The sequence below is a fragment of the Zalophus californianus genome, chromosome 15, assembly GCF_009762305.2.
Source record: "Zalophus californianus isolate mZalCal1 chromosome 15, mZalCal1.pri.v2, whole genome shotgun sequence".
Lineage (NCBI taxonomy): Eukaryota > Metazoa > Chordata > Mammalia > Carnivora > Otariidae > Zalophus > Zalophus californianus.
This window is the reverse complement of record NC_045609.1, coordinates 32879962-32901365: the sequence shown is the minus strand read 5'-3', so window position 1 is coordinate 32901365 and position 21404 is coordinate 32879962. Positions and strand designations below refer to the sequence as shown.

At 55.3% G+C, this 21404-nt stretch overlaps 1 protein-coding gene across 3 annotated transcripts in view; it reads right to left on the bottom strand.

The window, feature by feature from the left end:
- Positions 1-21404, bottom strand: part of CHST3 (carbohydrate sulfotransferase 3) — a 58283-nt gene that overhangs the window by 11339 nt on the left and 25540 nt on the right. Inside the window, exon 1 of one of the 3 annotated variants that reach the window (XM_027596108.2) lies at positions 16803-16980. The exons of 1 other annotated variant lie outside the window; for it this stretch is intronic. The gene's annotated coding sequence lies outside the window, so the exon portion shown is untranslated. Of the gene's footprint in view, positions 1-16584; positions 16769-16802; positions 16981-21404 lie in introns of those variants that run through there. One more of the 3 variants, XM_027596109.2, reaches the window with a different exon arrangement.

The window sequence follows — 21404 nt, the reverse complement described above, 5'->3', positions numbered from 1 at the left end:
AGAAGGAAGGGATACTGGCTCTTACCACAGGGGTGGGGTTGAAAGAGGACTTTGGAAATACAGCTGGAGGTGAGTAGTAAGGCTGAGCAAAAATGGCCTTCCTGGGGCAGGAAGACTGAACTAGCTGAGTCCGAACTGGACCCGAGTTTGGCTTTTTGTAGAACCATGAACTGGCCATGCCCTTGGGGTCTATTCATGTGCAAGGATAAGCTTGGGGGCTTTTTGTGGGGGAGGCTGAGTGGGGATGAGGAAGGCCCATCCTCACAGCAGGGGAAAGAGAAAGGGGGACGGCACTTGACGGACCCACGTGGTTTGTGACGCCCCTCACCCCCATCAGCCGGAAGGCCTGGCATGGGCTCCAAGTAGGAGAGACGCTGGGAGTAGGCACAGGGTCCATGTCAGGCCACACAAGACTCGGTGTGCGAACAGTGCTGCCACCAGGCCCAGGGACCCCGGAGAGAGCTCAGCAGGTCGGCCAGGTGTGGCCTTGGCAATGGTGAGAACCTGGGACCTCTGGGTTATCTCTGAACTGCTCCTGGGACTTACCAAGGGGCGGAGCAAGCTTCAGGCTGCTTCTGGGCCACTGCGCAGCTCCCAGGCAAGAAGGAGCAGGAGGGTTTGAACAAAGGGGGAACTAGTAAAAAGTTAAAGTCTGGGGAAAGTACCTAGTGAGCCTCTGGATGACAAAAGCTCATGCAGGACAAGTCAACTCATTTGCAGAGTACTTGCCCTGGGCCATGGAGGGACCGAGGCACTGGCAGCAGAGGGAGGGAGAGACACAGTCCCTACCCTAGGGGAGCTGAAAAATGACGAGCTAACAGTGACCACGATGAACGAGGCACTTCCAAGCACTTCACACACGTAAATGTTATTTGGTCCTCAACACAACCCAGTGAGGAAGGTGGGGCAGTACCCTCCTAGCTACTAACCACCACCCCCACCTAGGGCAAGGAGAGGCCAAACACCTGCCCTCAGGCACAAGGTAAGGTAGAGCTGGGTTTTGAACCCGGGCAGTCGGCTCCACGGTTCAGGAACACAACTACTATGTTGTATCAGTGAGCAAGCATGTTTAACCAAAGCCTGGGAGCCGCACGGCAGCAGGCAGCTCAGAGTTCTGACCGGGAACTCGTCGGACAACTCTCTAGACCTCTGCTTGTCTCACACGCCTCAAAGAGACGCATGTGACCTCAAACACAAGGTTCTTGGCATCCTGGAAGAAACATCCTCTGAAGGCACAAGGCCACTGCTGGCCTCCCAGGAAATGGGAGCTTGCTGGCTGGCCCAGATAAACAGCTGTTGCTGGCTGCGGGTGACAGTGAGCTGAATGCTGCTCCTGCCTAAGCCTGTGGCTGGCATGTGGCCGTGGGCCAGATCCCAGGGGCAGAGTGGCCCCGAGAGCATGACGACAGGCGGCAGAGGAGATGGGGGACAGTGCCCGTGGGCTCCGCTCTTCCAGAATCACGTTCAAATGTGGCATTCCACCTGGGGACAACCCGGCCCACCCTAGCTTTCCTCCACCTGCCCAGCCAACCCCCACATCCTCCCCTCTCGGCCGAATGGGCCCCACCATTAACAAAGGACACAGGAAAAGAAGGCGGCAGGGCGGGGGGGTGGGTAGGGCGCTCCGGACCTACGTCTGTCTGTCTGTCAGGCTGCGAGGAGGGGCAGTGTGGTGAGGTGGAGGGGCACACCGAGTGAGGGATTCTTCCTGCTCCAGCTCTGCCACTCACTAGCTGTGTGACCCCAGCTGACTGCCTCACCTCTCTGTGCTGCATCTGTAAAGCAGAGTTAGCAACAGCCCTGTAGCCGTGGTAACACACCACCATCAACTCAGTGGCTTAAAACAACACGTATTTATTTATTACCTGAAGAGTTCTGAAAGTCAGAAGTCCAAGATCAGTTTGGACTAAAATCGAGGTGTCCACAGGCTTGCGCTCCTTCTAGAGGCCCTAGGGGGAGAACCTGCTTCCTTGACTTGCAGCTTAGCTTCTAGAGGCTGCCTGCTTTCCATGGCTCGTAGCCCCCTCATCCATCTTCCAAGCTAGCAATGGTTGGTTGAGTCTCTTCTTCAGGCATCACTCTTCCCCTTCTGTCGTCAAACAATCCTTAACTTAGTTCCACTGCAAAGTCCCTTGACCTTGGGAAGTGACACATCCACAGGTGTGGGGGGTGCGTGTGTAGACATCTTCGGGGAGCCATTATTCAGCCTCCCACAAGCACCTCCCTCATTAAATGGAGACTTACCATTTCCGTGCTCAGCAAGCGCAGTGTCTAACCAATAGGAGACCCGGGATGCTTAACACCCCACTGCGAATGAGAATCCCTTTGAGAGCTTTTACAAAATATCAGGGCCTGCGGTTCACTCCCCCAATAGATGTTTGTTGAGTTCCACAGAACCGAATCACTCCTGGGGCCTCGAACTGCCCCTGGGATGGGGCAGGAGGGGTGAGTGGGTTTCTCACTGTTGTTTCAGGGCCTGAAGAATGAGGTTCTGTGGGCAGAGGCCGAGGGCTGGGATCAACTTCACACCCAGAAATGGCTGCCTGGGGGAAGGGGGGCTTGGAGTCCTTCCTCCTCCCGTAAGTCCAGTCAAGGGGGCCACCCTGGGCAGAATCCAGTCATCAACGGGCCATTGTTAGTGGAACAGAGGGGCTCTGTGCCCATTTAACACTTCCCTCCCTCATGAGGCTGCTCCCAGCTGAGGGTTGGCTTCTAGAGGACTGCAAGGCTGGGGAGGGGGCCCCACGGCTATGAAGGGGGAGGATTAGGAGTGGGGGCTGAGAGTTCCCTGGTTGGAGGAACAGAGGCAGCTGAAAACATAGGCGAGCCCGGGTGCTGCTGCATGCACTCAGCTGCCATGCCGGGAAGAGGTTCCAGGGAAAGCTGGGGATCCAGGGACAACAAATGAAACCCAGCGGACCCCAACCAGAGTGAGGGAAACAGCTTTCCCCACGGGGTGGTCATGCCTGACTTGCCTTCTTTCCTTTAAAAAACCAGAATTGGTGAAATCTCCATGGTAAATGGCACCTTTCATTGCCTATAGAGGAACGGTGTTTTCCAAAAGGCTGGGAGGGTTTTATGTTCTGTGGGTTTGGGATTTAAGAGGCAGGTAATTCAACCAGGGCTGGGCATAATGTCCCTTTGCTTCACAGACCTTTCCTGCGTTCAGCACTGGATATATAGTGTGAACTGGATTTCAGGAGAGTGGTGTTTAAGGTCCTGAAGATAGTGCCTGACCGGCGCCCTCAAAATGTCAAGAGACCCAAATTCTTGTGTTAGCCATCAGCGATTCTCATCTGTTGAATAAAGCAAATCCTCTGGAAGTCTCTGGCAGGAAGTACAGTGCTTTAAAAAACAACCTAGGGAAGGTTGGATCTCAGAGTGAGGTCCGGGGCCAGCAGCAGGCAGGAGCACCTGGGAGCTTGGTGGAAATGCACATTCTCGGGCCCCTCCGCAGACCTCTTCAACCAGAATCTCAGGGGGGTGGACAGCAAGCTGTTCCAATAAGCTCTCCAGGTGAGTCTGGTGTAAAGTCTGAAAATCAGTCTTCTAGAGCGCTATTTTTCAAACTCCAGCTTGCATTCAATTTGGTAGGTCGACAAGCTTTTTTTTTTTTTTTTTAAAAAGCTCAACAGAATGGTGTAGAACTGAAAATATCAGAGTGTGTCATGTGTGATGAAGATACATAGGGCTTCATAAGACTTTTGTTAGTTCCGGGTGTGTATCTTTTGAGTGTTTTGGTCCAAAGATTGAAAACCACTGTTCTGGAGCTGGTATGTACCGACTTCAACCGGCTCCCCTTTTGTAACTGGTCTGTATCAGGAGGTTTTAAAGAGCAGAGTGTATGGGTCCTCCCCCCACCACAATGCCCTCATGGACACGGGGAACAAATGAGAGGGGCTGCTTTGGGGCACACAACCTCCTTAGAACGCTGGCCTAAAAGTTAAACTCAACTGTGCGTTTTCCCATGTTTATAAAACTTACTGCCTCTCTACTGCCCCCTCTTCTATGTATATATGTGCACGAAATAACTAACTGGTTACATCTGGGCGGTGGAACTGAGGGGTGAGTTGTTGCTTTCTTCTCTGTATTTGTCCATTTTACTTGAATTTTGCATAGTAAGCATCTATCACTATTATAAAACTATAAAGTCATTACTTTAAAAAAAATACAAAGCTGAGGGTCCATTTCTGGGTGGAAATAGAAGAAAAGGCCATTTCGACAGGAGGGCAGGCAGCCATTAGCCCAGGGGCCAAGCCGCCTAAGAGGCCATCGGGCCTGGCCGAAGTCTGCCCTAAGGCTGAGCCCAAACCCCACGTGTCCCCAGAGCCCTCCCTGATCCAGCCCAAGGCCATAACCAGTCTCCCAGAGGAACAGCACTGCCCACCCCCCCCCCCACACACACATCTGTCGCCCTTTCCTCCTCAGGAAGCCCTTTTGCTCCTCCTCGTCCTCAGGTCAGCCCTGTGCCCAACCTGGCTTCTTACCACCATCATCACCTTCATTCTCCAGATGAGAGAGTAAGGTTCAGGGAAGCTAAGCAACCTGCCCAAGGTCACCCAGTTGGAGACGCAAGGCCAAGAGGTGAAGGGCAGGGTTTGCTGACACCAAATCTCCAGCACATTGCTCTCCTGGCACTATTTATTTCTCTGACTTGCCCCATTCTTAGGAATTAGAGTTACCATTTGCTATACAGCACCACATACATATGTCAGGAAAAAAGGAGGGAAGAAGGGAAAGATGCAGAGGAAGGGAGGGGAGGGGGGGAGGAGGGGAGGCCCACACTCAGTCTCACTGGGAAAGGCAGTGGAGAAGGGTGGACCTGTCTGTGTGAGCCCCCACACCTAGGGGACTGTGAACCTGCAGTCAGTCTGGCCAAGAGGCAGTATGTCCGGTCACATCACCAGCGTGGGGCCCTGACCCCACAGGCCACAGCTGCAGGCCCCAGCCCAGCCAGACAAGAGGGGAAAATGGAGAAAATGCAGCAGAATGCCACCCCTGGAAGCTGAAGCTGAGGGGCCATGCTGGGGCTGCAGGGGCTGAGAGATGTGGGGGCCTTTGGGTCTCGTGGGTGGAGTCCAAGATGACTGCTGAGGGGGCTGGGATGTGGCAGCCAGCACAGCCTGGGAGGGAGCACTCACTGGCTTAGCAACGACCCCAGGCAGGGGTCACACTAACTGTCCGGGGCAGCTACTCTCCAGCTTGTGCCTTTTACCTTAGATCCGTTTGTACCTTTCCAATTGTGTACCATGGGCATGTATTACTTAATTTATACAATCTAGTCAAACTAAAAAAAAAAAAAAAAAATTAAAAGCGGGTATCAGTTTTCTAACCTATAGAAGTAGAGGTAAAGTTCTTTTGAGGTGAGACTCTCCTTTTGGAAGTCATTTTAACAGGCCTTTGAATTTAAGCTGAGGCAAAGCCACAAAGGAAAATCTGGAGGCAGTGAGAAGCAAAACTGCCCCTACAGTCACACTAACAGTCTACTTTCCCTGCAAGAAAAGCAACAACTCTCCAGAAATTATTCCTGTAGTGGTTGAGGGGAGTAACTGGTTTGGGTCCCCTCCCTTCTGGGTGTGGGGGGATGGCCACTCCTGAAGCCTGGGGGCTTCTGTGGGCTAAGGGGGGACAAGGTCAGGAGGAGCCACCCTGCAGACTGTGGAACCCTGGGGGATCCCCACATACCTGTGGAGAGGGCACCTGGAGTTGGGCTAACCTGGGGCTTGGGCACTAAAAAGGGGATGAGGGACCCCTGAGAATCCGGCACCTGTCCATTGAGTCACATGCCGGGTAATCACCTAAGCCAGGTAATCACCTAAGCCAGGTATCTTGCGGAGGCCCTTTGTTTCCAGGCCAGGCCCACTAAGGTGGGGCTGGCTCTCTGGTGGAGAAGGGCCCAACCCAGAAGCCTGAGGAGGGCCCCTACGGCTTCAAAAGTGCTCCTGGAAAAATGGTAACTCAGCCCAAGGGAAATCAGAGCTTTTCTCTCACCCCAGAGGGTCATTCTCACGGCAACACGGAGACCCAGTGACTGCAGAATGAATTGGAAACGCAAGCCTGAGAACAGAGCTGGCCTGTACCCAGTGTCAGAGGGGAGACTAGCTTCTCCCTCCTCCCGTCCTCGCAGAGAGAAAACTTAACACTCTTGGTTTCTCCCCTTTCAGGCCAAAGGAGTTCAGGTGAGCCAGAAAAACCTCGATAAGCCTCAGTGTCCTCACCTGGAAGATGGGGCTAACCATGCCTCCCTCGTGAGGTTGTGGAGGCTGAGGGAACCATTCAGCACAGGGCTGGGCCCTGGCCCCTCCTCCCGGCTGGGGCAGGCAGAGCTGGCATCCCGCGCCTGCAGACGGGGCTGAGGAAGCTGGCACTCGGCCCCTCTCTTGACTCACACTCCTTTTTCCAGGTCTGGCCCACCAAAAATAGAAGGGGCGCCCCCCAAGCCCCTGTGCTCCTTCCGGAGAGGTGAGTTTCACCCCAAATGGCCACATCAGCAGGGTCTGCATGGCCAAGAAGCTGGGGGCTCTCTGCCACCTCCTTGGAGATCCACCATCTCCAAGAAACTCTGGGGAGTGATTCACATTGAAAGATGAAAACTCTCCTGGCACTTCCTGTCTGCACCACACCATTTGGCAGGCATAGGTTCATACACCCTAGCTCCTATGACTCTCTGGGGGCTTCATTTTGCAGCTGGATCATGGAGTGGCTAAGAGCGTAGGCACAGCTAAAGTTGGACAGCTGAGGATTTGAATCTGACTGTGTGACCTTGGACAAGTCACCTAACCTCTCTGGGCCTCAGTGTTGGCATCTGTAAAATGGGGCTACCTTATGCAATCAGACTGATGCAAATTCATCACCCAGCCTGAGGACGCTTAGTACATAAAGAGCTCTCAGGTACTCAACTGTACCTACCAGGAAGGCAGAGGCCTTTGGGACCTGGCATAGTGCTGGGCACATAGCTCATCCAGGCTTTACTTTTTCAAAGTGATTCCAACACTGGAATGCCCAGAATTCCAATCAGAGGCCTGGCAAGGAGGTACCTTTGGAAGTTCTTCATGCCTATCACCACTTCCAGAAGCTCTGCCACAGCTGAGCTTATGAGTAAGGGGTGTGGTGGGGACCCCAGGCAGGCAAGGGAACTCTGGAAAGCAGGAAACAGCAGCTGGGAAGGAGAAGCCAGGACAGGAAGCCAGAAAGCTGCCGTGGCCCTGCTCCCCGGGGTGGACGGGGGGGTCCCTAGCAGGACTTTGGGCACACGGTCACCGGAGGCCCACAGACGGCAGACCGGTAGGTAGGCAGCAGACAGTGAGGCTCAGTGATGTCAGGCTTTCCCAGAATGACTCAGTGGTGTGCCTGGCTGTGAATGGTGAGCTGTGTGCTGCGGCCTCAAGGGCTCCCTGTCTCCGTGCCCTCCGGGCTGGCAGGGTATCTCTCCTTCCCTGTCCCCTCCTGCCCTCCCTGCCCCAGGGGCCCATGACACAGCATCCGGGTGCCGCTCCAGGCTGTGACCCCCATGGTACTGTCATGTCTCTCCAATCTCCACACGGACAGACCGAACTGCCAGAGAGACTTGGATTTCATTACTGCCCCCCACTCCTCCTGGCTGAGTGATCCGGGGTGGGTTAACCTGCCTCTCTGAACCTCAGTTTCCTCATCTGGAAAATGGACACATGGCTAACAACCTTGCTGGGCTGTATGGGGCTTAGTGACACGGTCTGTAACTACTTGGCACACAGCAGGCGCTTAGCAAATGGAAAATATGGCATTCAGGAGCCTCAATATGACCTCAACTGACATTTCTAGCTTCGTTTATTTAGAAAATAAGGATAATAGCTCATTCTTCTTGATGCTTACGGTACATGAGGCACCGCTCCGAACACTTGTATAGGGAAACATTTTCTTCTTCTATCACCCCCATGTGGTGGGTACTGTTAGCATCTCCATTTTACAGATGAGGAAACTGAGGCACAAGGGGATGAAGCACCTTGGCCACGGTCACACAGCAGGTGAGGAGCAGGGCTCCCTTTCCTTGCAAGCAGACCACCTCTAGAGCCTGCACACTGCAACCACAGCTCCATCCTGCCTCATCTCCGGTCTTCATGCACCCTACCAATTACACTTCGCCCTTCTCTGCATTCCAGCTGAGCTTTCCCACCCTGTGCCTTTGCTCAGTCTCCCTCCCTGCACCTGCATGCCCACCTCGTCCATGAAGCCCTCCCCCAGTGCTCCCTCATGTCCACCTGTGTGGGCTCATCACAGTTGGACTCAAAGGCAGTTATCTGTGCCCAAGTCTCCTCTCCCTTTCTAGCCTGGGGGCACCTTCTGCTACCCCTAGGACACCCTGTGCAGTGTCAGGCATGAGCAGGCATGCAGTACCTGGACAGGCGAGGCCCAGGCTGAAGCACCTGATGTGTGCTCCCTGGGTGGTGTGGAGGACAATCTAGCACTCGTGGGCCCCACTACTTCTGCAAGAACGGCTCAAGGGCTGTAGCTAGAACCAGCCCCGGGAGGCAGCCTGCCAGCTGGGCTTCCTTCTCTCTGCTCAGGGGAAAGGACTCGGCCACAGGAGGCCTGCACTGCCTGGGGGGCAGGTCTGAACCCTGGAGGGGCTGGACGGGCTGGACAGACATCCTTCCATAAGGGGACAGGACTGAGAACCACTTGCTGATGGGGTTGAGCAGTAGGGCCCAGAGTGCAACCAAACCCCCCCCCCCCAGCCCACCTAATTCAAAGGGGCCTCTCAGAAGGTTTCAGGCCCATTGTCAGGACCCCAGCCCAGCCCAGCGCATAGGATAATGACTGAGACAGGTCACGTGCCCAGGGTCCCACTCTCCTGTTGCCACTCAGTCCCACACAAAGCCTCTGGTCCACGTCAGCTGCCTCCTCCAACTCACCACGACTGCCCCCCCCCGCCTCCCTCCCCCCCCCCCCCCCCCCCCCCCGCCCACACTCTGACCGCTCCCTAACGGGAGCATCCCGTCCTGGGAGGATGGACACTGTCCTATCCTGCGTGGTGAAGCTTCATGTCACATCCATCACTCTCAGTTCCATAGTCAGGTGGGGACTCACTGGGCGTGTGGAAGCGCTGGGGACACCAAGGGGAGCAAGGCAGATGCTGTCCTGCCTCACAGAGCTCACTACCCACAGGAGCCCACAGACCACGAAAGCAGCAATGGCCATGCAGCGCGGTGAAGTGTGACGAGGGGGACGTGCAGGCAGCCACAGGGAGGGCTGCTGACCTAGGCTTCCAGAGGGGACACCTAAGCGGAGGCCGGAGGCTGAATGGGAGCTGGCCCCAAGAAAAGCAGGAAGGAGGGCGCCTGGGTGGCTCAGATGGTTAAGCGTCTGCCTTCGGCTCAGGTCATGATCCCAGGCTCCTGGGATCGAGTCCCGCATCGCTCCCGGCTCAGTGGGGAGGCCTGCTTCTCCCTCTGCTTCTCTCTCTGTCTCTCATGAATAAATAAATAAAATCTTTAAAAAAAAAAAAAGAAAAGCAGGAAGGAGAGGCTGGAGAGGCTACAGAGAGCTGGATGCCTGTGTCTGAGGAATGAGGACAGCCTGGACCAGGGTTCACAGCGAGGACAAGATGAGGGCTGGGGAAGGGGAGGCTGGGCCATACGATCCACCTGGAAGATCACAGGGCCCATGGAAGCCACCGGCATCCCGAGCAGCTGGGCACCATCCCCAGGGTGGGGCTTCTGTCTTGCTGGAACACCCGATCTGCTAGCTCCTCTTTGCAAGTTTAAAACCCTTCTCCTGGCATAGCTGCCATAGACTGGCAGCCCAGGTCACTGCCAAGGGGAAGCAGCGATGGGCACACGGGCGGCCTTGCAGAACAGGCTGTCGTACCATCAGGAATGCCCTGTGCAGGTCAGCCTGGGGGCGGGCCAGGGGCTCGAACCTCCAACCGCAGTGCCCTCACAGGGCTGTGGCGACCCCCAAAGCCAGCCTCCCCAGAGCCGCCGAGCCACAAAGCAGCGGCCCGGCCCGGCCAGTGATGAAGGGACTGTCCTCTTGGGCCTCAGCCACGGCAGCTCGCACTCGCACAGGGCAGGGCCCCAGGGCGCGACTGGGCTCTGCACGCCCAGAGCTGCAGGCCGCGGGCAACCTCTCCTGCCTGTCGGCTTCGGTGTGCCTGACTGCAAAACGGCAATCACAAGCAGCCTCCCTCACGAGCTTCCTGTGCGAACCGAGCGAGCGCAGGCCCGGAAGGTGTGCGGGGTACAGTCCTCGCTCGTGCTTCCTGCGTACCTGACGGGGGGGGGGGGGGGGGGGGCACCTGCACCACGCGCAGACGCAGGAGGAACCGTGCGGGGAGAAAAACAGCTCCTCTCAGAATAAAAACAAGACAGGGGGCCCGACCTTCTGGGTCAGGGGTGTTTCGGTTCTTCATTACGCCACCCCCAGCCCCCAAGAGGCTGACTTCCCCTTCCTCACAGGTGCTAGGTTTCTATCTCGGGCCTCTTCAGGTACCTCTGTCCTTGACCCTGCAGCGATGGGCCCCAGGCCGTGTCCAGAGCAGAGGCAGGTGCCGGCGGCCAGGCCCATGTGCCCTAGGCGTGATGTGAGTTGTGAAATGTCTTGCTGAAAATTGGTGCAGTCCCAGCTTGGGGGGGGGGCGGGGAGCAGTTTGTTTTCAAAATTATTTCCTCAGATAGCGCTGCTTTGGCTCCGACCCCCTAGCACTTTCCAGAATCCTGCAGATGGTGAGGCAGCTGGAGGGGAAGGGAGAAGAGGGAAGTGGGGAAAGAGTCGGGGAGGCCCGGGGCCACACGTCAGGTGGCTGCGTGGGCTCGCGCTGGCGCTCGGCATGTGTGAACAGGCATGAACGCACACAGAAGGGAAGCAGGTCTGCCGGGAGAGGGGGGCTTTCAAAGGGCGAAGCTGTGGAGCCTTCTGAACCAGAACTTCCCTCAGAAGCCCGATGTGTACAACAGACAAGGAGGGGAGAGGCCCGGAGCCTCCTCCCATCAGGCCTCTGAGGGGTCCCCATTGAACTCTGGGGCTCCGTGTAACCTAGTTTGAAAACCGCTGCTGCTAAAGGAATTCCCGCCCTTCCTTGCAGGGGAGGGGGGGTAACAACACTGTTTTAAAATAATGAGCTTTCTGGGGGAAGATGAAATTATTTTCCTAATAAATTCTAATTTGGGTCTAGTACAGCAAATGGCATACATTCTGAGAATCCGGGCTCAGAAAGTACAAAGTGACTGATTCCACTCACTGACAAGTTTGTGGGTGCCTCTCTGAGAAGTCTTGTGAACCTGAGTCTGACTATCTGGGGCAGAGGGTATGTGGTGAATAATACCTGTAACACTGGCCTAGTTCTATGTACAGGCACATTTCTAAACTCCTCACAGATATTACTTCACTGACAGCCCTCTTACCTATGACCTATTACAATTAAGAAACGAAGGCCCAGAGAGGTTAAGTAATTTGCCCAAGGTCACACAGCCACTAAGCAGGACTGCGAGCATTCCGGCTTCAGGATATGTGCTCTTAACCGTGACATAATTTGCCTTTTGGAATGAGTGTGTCCCTGTGCTTGTGTATCTGTGTGTGCACGCATGCACTCGTGCCTACAAATGTTTTGGTATATAATGTGCCCAGCTGTTTACTGAAATATCTGTGTGTGTGGGACATATCTGAGTGTGAGTGTGTGTGTGTGTGTGTGTGTGTGTGTTTATTTCAGCCTATGATGATGTGATGGTCTCTGAGTAGGTGGGTATGCAGCCTCTCTCTCTCCAGGGCTGCAAGTTATGGAGCCCACCCCCAAGTTCTCTCTCGGCAGCCTGGCAGCAGCATGACAAACAGGCTCCCTGGCCAGGGCAGGACCCACAGCCTCCTGGCAGTGCCTGCTCCCCAGATCGCAGAGGTTTCAGTTTGCCCACCCAGCTCGGTACAGTCACATACAATGGAGAGACCCCTCAGCCACTCTCTGGGTCCCAGTCAGGAACTGCCCCCACCCAGAGCTCTGGTTCTCCCTTCTCACTAGGCACTGCTGGGTTTTAGAGGGGCTCAACTAAATGCACTGAAGTTATGGGCTCCTGGTTCGCTCAGTTAGTTAAGCGACTGCCTTCAGCTCGGGTCATGATCCTGGAGTCCCGGGATCGAGTCCCACATCGGGCTCCCTGCTCAGCAGGGAGTCTGCTTCTCCCTCTGACCCTCTTCCCTCTCGTGCTCTCTCTCTGTCAAATAAATAAATAAAATCTTAAAAAAAAATAAATAAATGCACTGAAGTTATTAAGCTATCATGAATTTGCTTCCTACCCTATAGACATAGCAACTCTCAACAGTGCCAGAGCTCCCTGAAACCTTCAGTGTCAACTTACACCACCAGCACCCTAAGCTGATATGGCCTAATCTGATATGACTCCGGCCAAAAGCAAAGAACCTTGACATTCTAGTTAGTCCCGAGAGCTCTTCAAGGTAAATGTACAGGTTTTGGGGGTTTCTTCACATGTGAGCCCCACCTTGTGTGTGGGGAGGGGGACACGAAAGGGGAAAATTAACTTTGGTTCATCCACTCTAAATGGACGTTTAAGACGCAAAACTTCATCAGGTGCCACAAAACTGGAAAAAGCCCCACCATTCTCCACCATCAAAGTCCAACTCACCAACTGGGAGACCACCCTTCTGCCTCGCTGAGTGGGGCCAAGGCTGGGAGGCTTGCTCAGGTGCAGCAGGGCTGAGCCGGCACTCTAGGCGGACTTTCCTCCCTCATGTTCCTCCTGGACCCAGCAGCCAGCGTGCCAACCTCCCGCAGCACAAGGACAGGCCAGCAGTCTGGGCCTGTGTGTTCCCTGACTTTTGAGGCTCTCAAAGTCAAGGAGGAGGGGTTGGACAGGGGAGAGGGAGGGGAGAGGGGAGGGAGGGGGGAGCCAGTAAAAGCAGCCAGTGAGCCAGGTGTAACCATGGGAGGTCAACACAGAGCTTCCCAGGCTGGCCTCAGGGATGGCTGTTTACTTGTGGTATTCAGGAGAAGCTCAACTGGGAACTGGCTTATTTATTTTCCACACTTTCCTCCAAATCCTTTTCAGAGAGTCCTCTAGAACCCCAGTGATAAATTTCTCAGGGCCCAGAGAAACCCACAGTCCTTCAGCACACAGCCATCTTTGTGGAGCGGGGGGTGGGGGGGGGGTGGGGGGGGAGGCGGGGGAAATGTGGAGGGGAGAGTCAAGACGGGGTGCAGTTGCTGGTGGCCCGGGTCTCCCGTGGCCTGCCTGCCCCCTCTCTCCATGGTGGTGGATAAGGGTGGGGGGAGCAACCAGCCAGATTTGGGGCAATGGGGCCAAAGACTGAGCGTGTCCACCTCTAAGCACAGAACAAACTGTCCAGCTGGCCAGGGACCGCCCCACACCCAGCCGTGGAAGCCACATGCTCAGGCAGAATAAGCAGCATTCTATCATCTATTTAGTCATCAGAGAAGAAGAGATGACATTTATTTCTTACTTCTGTTGAAGGAATGAAACGCAGAGCTGTTTTCCTCCTGCATGACTTCATGACAGGGCAGAGACCTCTGTGAGCGTTTCCTCATGGCTAGGATTCCCTTGGCTCCCCTGCTTTATGACTTCCCAGCAGAGGCGCTCGCCCGAGGCCCCTCCCCGGGCTTCACCCATCACCTGACGACGGTCCCAAGTACTTCCATGTCTCAGACGCTGGGATGGAGCCAGGGTGCAAAGATGAGCAGCCCCTATCCCTCGGGTGGAGCAGCTTCTCCCCAAACCCAGTCTCCCAACTTCCATCCTGGACAGCATGCCCACTCCGCAGCAGAGGCAAGAGTGGGTTCCAATACCTACAGCTCAGCTGTCAAGGCTCTCGAAACTCACCCACATGGGCTTCCTGGGGAAGGTGGGCAGGGGCTAGCCAGGTAGTGCTCATCCTCTGCTCCTTATTTAAGACTGCCGGTTTTTCCTGTATATGGACATCCTGGGCAGAGATGGGGGTGGGCAGAGCTGTGAGAAGCACCCCTCTCAGCCTTTATGGGGTATAGAGCACCAACCAGACTGAGAACACAGCTGCCCCTAAGTGCCTGCAGGGGTGCCTGGAGGCAGCATATAGCCTGCAGTTCCCTAGCTTCGTGACCTTGGGCATCCACCGCACCTCTCTGAGCCCCCTGTCCTCCTCTGTAAAATAGGAATGATAACCACTGTCCCTCTGTGGGGCATGTGGGGGAAAGTACTCACTAGGGACCACCAGGTGAGCCGTGTGTCATCTTCCCCCACTCCAGCTCTGCCCACCCATCTCTCTTGGGGACCAGAAACCACCCCAGGGCACCTGGCAGGTGTGGGAAGGACAGCCACCAGGCAGGAGGTGGCAGGGGAGGGCTGATTATCCTGTGTGACAGATTTCCACTCAGGTGAGGGCCGAAGAAAGAAAGGAAGAGAGTAATCCATTTGACAATGTTTGCCTGGCCATTTCTCCCAAACCCAAACTTATGACTTGTATGGTCGCAAGTGACAGCTTTGTCCCCACTTCTCGGACAAGCAGTGAATCATCTCTCACTGGAATCACTGCAGTATCTCCCCTCAATCACTTCCAAATCTCCATCATTTCCCGACTCCAGTACTACATGGAAGGTTCTCGCAGCCTGGAGCCACCCAGACTTTGATTTCCCATGGCCCATGGTGTAACCCAGTCTGGGCAGAGTGTGTGGAAAAAGGACTGCAGTCAGAGGCCCCAGGACCATGTTAGTAAGTAGCTTCTTTGTTGCCGTGGAGAACCAGTGGGGACCGTAGAGACAGCCTGGCATGGTGGAGACAGCCTGAGTTCCAGGGTCAGACCGTCCACGTTCAAATCCCCAGCTTTGTTCCTCCTTAGCTGTGTGGCTTTGGAAAAGTTACTTAACTTTTCTGAGCCTCAGTTTCCTAATCTGCAAAAGAGCGATAAAACGCTAACTTCATAGGGATGTAGGGCTTAATGAGATAATGTACGTAAAGCTCTTGATTCACCAAAGACACAGGGTGGGAAGGTGATATGGGGAAGGGACTGGCTGCAGCAGTCCCCCTGAAATTAGAGATGGCCAAGTCCGGGTCACTCCCTCTTTCATCTGGGGCCACAGTTCTGGTGCTGCCCATATACTTTGCTAATTTCAGCACTGAGACCATTTTGAAGCTTGAAATGCAGACTGAACCTAGTCACAAAGGGGCAGGGGAATGACACATTTCCTTGTGATTCCATGGTCAGGTTGTCCCCTATCCTTGCACGCTCTCAATCCCATGCCAACAGGGAATCGCTCCCAAAACTGCTTCTAATCCCAGTTCCAGGAACATGAGATGTTTCAGCTCCTCTGGGAAACTCATGCCAGCTGACACAGAGGAAACCACCTGATGCTCAGTACAGGGACTGCGACTACCCCTCCACCTGCTGCCACTACAGAGCCAAGCCCCTGCTGGAGGACACAGCCCCTAGACGCTTCATGAGACCCATTTCCAGCCAGGCCAACAGGAGCCAGAAGAAACACCCAACACCATCCCTTGCTTAGCCAAATGTAGAAATGGGAGACTTTCCTGCTGCCCCTCTTAGGGGAGCATAGGCCAATGATGAGATATCAACTCCCCAGTGCCAGCCCACACGGCAGCCTAGAACATGCTGCTTGGGCCACTTCTCCAGACAAATCACGCAGGGCTCCCTGGAACCACTCAGGGCCCCCTCTGCAGGAAGACCAATTCCAACCCAGCTGAGGCCACCAGGCTTGGCTCATAGTAAGTCCTTACCAAATATTAATTATTGGTATCCTTAATCATCAAACGACTACTTACTGAGTACCCACCAGGTGCCAAGCACTGGGCTAGGTCCAGGACAATCCCTGAAACATCCTGGGGCCCCAGCACACCAGTGCATCTGAAAGCAAACACAGCTTCAGGGGCAGTGAAAATAAATAGGGCTCCCGCACCGCCCTGGTTTCTTCCTGACCTCAGGAGTCTTAAACATCCCCCACCCCGGTGAACACACACACATCCAGGGCGGGAATCTCCTCCGCTGGTCCTCCTGGAAGTCCCTCTGAGGAAACACATCCGCTGGGTGGGGGGTGGGGGGGGGATGGCGGGGTAAGGGTTTGTGTGCTTTCCTCCAGGCCCTGTCACTGCCATCACACAGCTGTTCCGCGCAGCGCAGCACCGGCCTGCAGCCTTTTCTACTCTGCTCACAGAGCCCAGCACGCCGGGTCCGAGTTTATGAATCACTCCCTCCTCTCTCCCGGCCTCGCCTCCGGAAGAGCTGCGCACACCCAGACACATCACCAAGACACCGAGTTTTCCACACCAGACTCGCTCCTGATGAACCCCGAGATCCGACTGCAGTATTCGCTTTCCCCTCCCCACTTCTAGCCTCGGGGTGCCGGCCACGACTTTCAAAGACAGCCCTTCCCCGGCCCATCGCGCTTTGGGGGCTCCTCACTGGGGGGCTGCAGGGGCAGCAAAGACCATGGATTTATTTGAGGGCAGGAGGGCATGCTTGGTCTAAAGATCCAAACCCCCGCACCCCCGGAACTGTAAATTTTGGCCTGCAGCTTGTGCGGGGTCGGCGTGGCTGTGCTCCCGGCGAGCGCGCGGTGTGTCTGTGGCTTGAATGATGATGAGCTGCGAGTACCTGGCAGCTGTGAATCTGAGCGCGGGTTGCGTCTGGGGGTCGCGGGTGCCTGCGTAGAGTTTTCCCTGGGCGGGGAACTCCCTCTCCCACGCTCCGTTTCTCCCCCTCTTCCTCCAAAGTTTGGCAGGCCGCCCGTACAGGGGAGGTTGGGGGGCTCACGGCTGGGCGGCCTTGCCCGGGCCTCGGAGGCGGTTCCGGGACGCCGGCGCCCTACTTACCCCGGCCGCCGAGCCTCCTCCGGCGGGGGCGGATCCGACTGTCCGCGGCTGGGGTCCGGCGCCTGCAGCATCCGCTCGCAACTTTGCCGTCTGCGCAGAACGCGGCAGAGGCGGCTCGGCGGCTCCGATCCCTTGCGGCCCGGGCTCTGCGCCCTCCCCGGAGGCGGCGGCGGCGGCGGCGGCGTCGGCGTCGGCGGCGGCGGGGAGGAGGGAGGGAGGCGCGGCCCGGCCCGGCCGGTTCGCACGCCGAGCGGGAAGCGGCGCCAGGCGGGCGCCGTCCTGCGCAGCGAGCGAGCGAGCGAGCGAGCGGTCCTGCCTGGCGCCCTCCCCGCTCGGGCCCGAGCCGGCGAGCGGCCGGCGGCGGCGGCGGATTCCTGAATCGCGTCCAAGGCGCCCGGGGAGCCTTCCTCCTCCTCCTCTCCTTCTTCACCCCACCCAGCTCCCAGCCCAGCGCGCCCGGCAACTTGGGAACCGTTGGCGAAGTTGGGGCAGCTTGGGCTGCGCGCCGGCCGGGCCTCTGGGTGGAAGGAGGGAAGGAGAGGGAGGAGCTGAGGGGGGAGGGAGGGGAGGAGGGAGGGAGGGAGGTGGCCCGCCCCCGCCCCGGGGGAGCCGCGCGCTCCAGGACCCCTCTGTGGGTCTTTGTTCCGGGCGCTGCACCTCCGCCCGCCTCCCCGGGGGACTCGCTGGGGGGCCTCTCGGATCCCCCACCCCCTCCAGAGTGGCTGGGAGGAGCTCCCGGCCCCGGGGTCGGTAGGTGGGGGGAGAGGCGGCGTGATCCTCGCGGCCTCGCCCTGCCAGAGCCTCCCAAGGCATTACCGGCTTGCCATCCTCTCTCTCCCCCGAGAGATCCCTCTCGCTGCGCTGGTCCTCGGCCCCGGGGCGGGGTGGGGGTCCAAATGATGGTCCTCTGGGCCTTCAAAGACCACAGCACACCCTCTCTGGGAGGTCACAGGTCACCTACCCACCTTACCGCCTTCTCGCGCCTCCAGTCAAGAGTTCCCTCAGTGCGACACCCGGGAAGCCAGAAGGAAGTGGGGTGCCCGCGCACCAGCCAGGGCGGCTTCGCGTTATCTTCCCACCCTCTGGGCAGCTGGCGTCTCTGGCTGAGGGTGAGGTGGGTGCTGCCAGCCGACGAGTGGGAACCGGTTGCCTCCCACACGTGGGGCAGCGCCCAGCTAGGCAGCGCCGGCTCATGGGTGCAAGGCCAACTTCACCAGGAGTGTGGTGAAGTGCTGGGAATTGAAAGACAGAGACTCCCTGTTCGGGAGTACATATAACAGAGACTCCCGCTGCCCCGAATTCTGTGGTGTCCTGGGCTCCAGGGCTTTTGATTCGGGCTTGAGGCTTTTCTTCTCAGTCTTCTCAGCACTTAGCGCCATGAGCTAATCCGGGCCTCTTGAAGACAGTGGTCCTGGCATTTAACGGGATAGTATAGGGTTCAGAACAACAAGTCATTTCCCGAAAGGGAGAAACAGGAAAGCCCCAAAAGGCAAAAACGCTAACATCTGCACTTGCCTCCATTGTCATTTTCAACATTTGTAGAAAAGAAACCCGAACAGGACAGAGCATGGTCCAGGCCTTCCCCAGGGGTGAGTCCTCACAGGTGGGGGAAGTCAGAGGTCCTTGTTCATTATCTGGGGAGGGACCAGCCCAAGCTGCCCCCCGGGACTGTGGACTGGAGGGGACATGAGCAAAGTGCTCCAGATTGTGAAGTGAGACCTCAGTGTCTCTTTTGGCAGAAAAATCCAACTGGGTGCTTCAGTTCTATTGTTAACAGTTCTGTGACCTGCTCCAAGGGACGAGAAATTTGGTGGGAACAGAGATCGAAAGTCACCTCCTGGTTAAGCATCCTGAGGCCCTCTCCACATCTCCTGCAGCCTTGGCTGCCTTGGGCCTCATCCACAGGTTGCAGGCCTCTGCTCTAGAATCAGTCTGCGTGCTCTCTAGCCAGTTTCCAAAACAGGCGGGTTTCTCCAGACCCCATCATCTCTTCTCTGAAGGGAGGGCCTCTTTGGAGCCTCACAAATCTGTCAAGAAGCTACATTTAACTGCACCTGCTGGCCTTATAAGGGAGGTCTTCTGGTCAACCACATGGAATCTGGGATTTTATTGCCAGAACTTTGTAAGCACCTCAGGGGATGCAAAGGCTGAAATCTAGGACTGTGTCACCCCCAGATTATAGAGGGGTACAGTGTTCCTGAGGTAGGGGTGGGAGGAGGAGCACAAGGAGCCACTGCAAAATTCCTGTGTTCACCCAGTACTTCTGGAGCACGTATTGGATACGGGGACCCAGAGAGGTGGACAAGCCCTGCTCTCACCTTCTGTCCAGAGAAGACAGATCTGTATCTTGATAAATTCTAGTGATACTGTGTGCTATGTGAGGGGAGGCTGGGCCCGGGGGCAAGGGGGTGGGTGTCTCCAGAACAAGATCACAGGCTTTGCACAGCTCCGGGGGCCCCTGGAGTTGTTCAGTGCTGTAGCCTTATTCTTGGAGCTGAAGACCCCAGGCCTGGGCTTCAGAGATGGACTGGAGTTCTGCAGGCTGACCAGAAGGCAGGGATGGAACAGGGCTTTCTAGATGAAGGCACCAGCAATTGAAAGAAACAGGTTCCTTTGGGCTGGCATGACAGCCAATCCCTGGGCCTTCGGTTGAGGGTATCTTGGTTGCAAATGAGAGGGGGAGGGTAAAGTTCTGACAGGACATTGGGGATTTTCATCCTAAAAGAGTTTGCAGGCTCAAATTCTTCCCACAGTTGCTCTGTCAAGAGATTTGGTCTCATTTTGTCTTGTTTTGTTTTGTACTGTTTTGTTTACCCTGTTTGAAAAATTGAAAAATTTTACCCTGTTGAGAAAAGAACTTTCCAGGCCAGAGGCAGAATGGCATAGTGGGTAAGAATGTGGCAGCCTGAGTACCATTTTAACTTATCCAAGTTAAGATTACTAATCATGGGACACACCAGCATCATGTGTCTCCCGCTATGCTACACTGGGAAGGTTACAATGTTGAGTATGAAGTATTCCTGCCAAAGATGATGCACCACCTGAATCTAATCATGAGGACACAGCGGACAAACCCAAACTGAGGGACATTGACAAAACAGCTGGCTTGTGATATTTTAAAATGTCAAAGACAAAGAAAACAACTAAACCACCCCAGATTAGAAGTGACAAGAGGGATGTGAGCACTGTGGTAAGCAGGCTTCTCAGATGGCCCCCAAGGACCCCACCTCCTAGCCTTCACTCCCTTGTGCAGTCCCCTCTCCTCGAGTGCGCCCAGACCTGGCGACTTGCTTCTAATGAATACAATAGAGCAAAGGTGAGGGAATGTCATTTCTGGATTACAAAAGACCATAATTTAGGTTATAAGAGACTGTGACTTCTGTCTTGCTACATCCTCTCTGGTTCTTCTCAGCCTGCTTGAATTCAGAGCTGCCCTGTGGAGAGTCCCATGTGGCAATGCACTGAGGCCCTCGGGCCAACAGAGTGCTACCACCTAAATCCTGCCAACACCTGCTGAATGAGCCTTGGAGCAGATCCCATCCCTGTGGAACCCTGAGATCACAGGAACCCTGGCTGACACCTTGACTGAGGGACCCTGAGCAAAAGAGCTAAGCTACATCCAGATTCTTGACCCACAGAAACTGTGGGATGATCAAAATGGTTGTTTTAGGCCATGAAGCTTTGGAGTGACTTGTTACGCAGCTACATATAACTGATACAGCCACTAAGTATGATGTGTAATCCTGAACCCGATCCTGGAGCTGAAAAAAAAAATGCTATGAAAGACATGGTTTAAGGGATAATTGAGAAAGTATGAGTAGGGGCCAAGCGATTGCTAATATTGTGTCAGTGGTGTATTTCCTGCATTTGATAACTGTACTGTTCTGTAAGATGATGTGTGGTTCATTAGAGATACACACCTGAGTATTTATTTAGGGTCATGATTTCTGCCGCTTCCTCTCAAATGGCTCAGAAAAACTAATAAAAATAAACATGGAGGGGGCACCTGGATGGCTCAGTCTTGGTTTTGGCTCAGGTCCTGGTCTCAGGGTTGTGAGATAGAGCCCTGCATCAGGCTCCAGGCTCAGCAAGGAGGCTGCTTGTCCCTCTCCCTCTCCCTCTGCTCCTCCCTCTGCTCTCTCTCTCAAATAAATAAATAAAATCTTAAAAACAAACAAACAAACATTAGGGGTGCCTGGCAGGCTCAGCTGATGGAGCATGCGACTCTCAATCTCAGGGTTGTAAGTTCTAGTCCCACGCTGGGTGTAGAGATTACTTAAAAATAAAATCTTTTAAGGAAAAGTCAACATTATACACATTGTACATAAAATATGTATTATAGAGAAAGAGTTTCATTTATCTATTAATTTATCTGCTGTATAACAAACCATCTCTAAACTTAATGACTTAAAACAGCAAAAAGGTATTATTCCTCACAAATTTGTGGATTGACAGGACACATCTGGAAGGCTCCTCTCTTCCATATGGCATCAGGTGAGGCTAGTCATTCTGCTGCCTTCAGCTGGCAGGGGGGCTGGGCTGGGCTGGAAAGCCCAAGAAGGCTTCCCTCCGAAGTGTGGCACCTCAGCGCTCCTCCACACA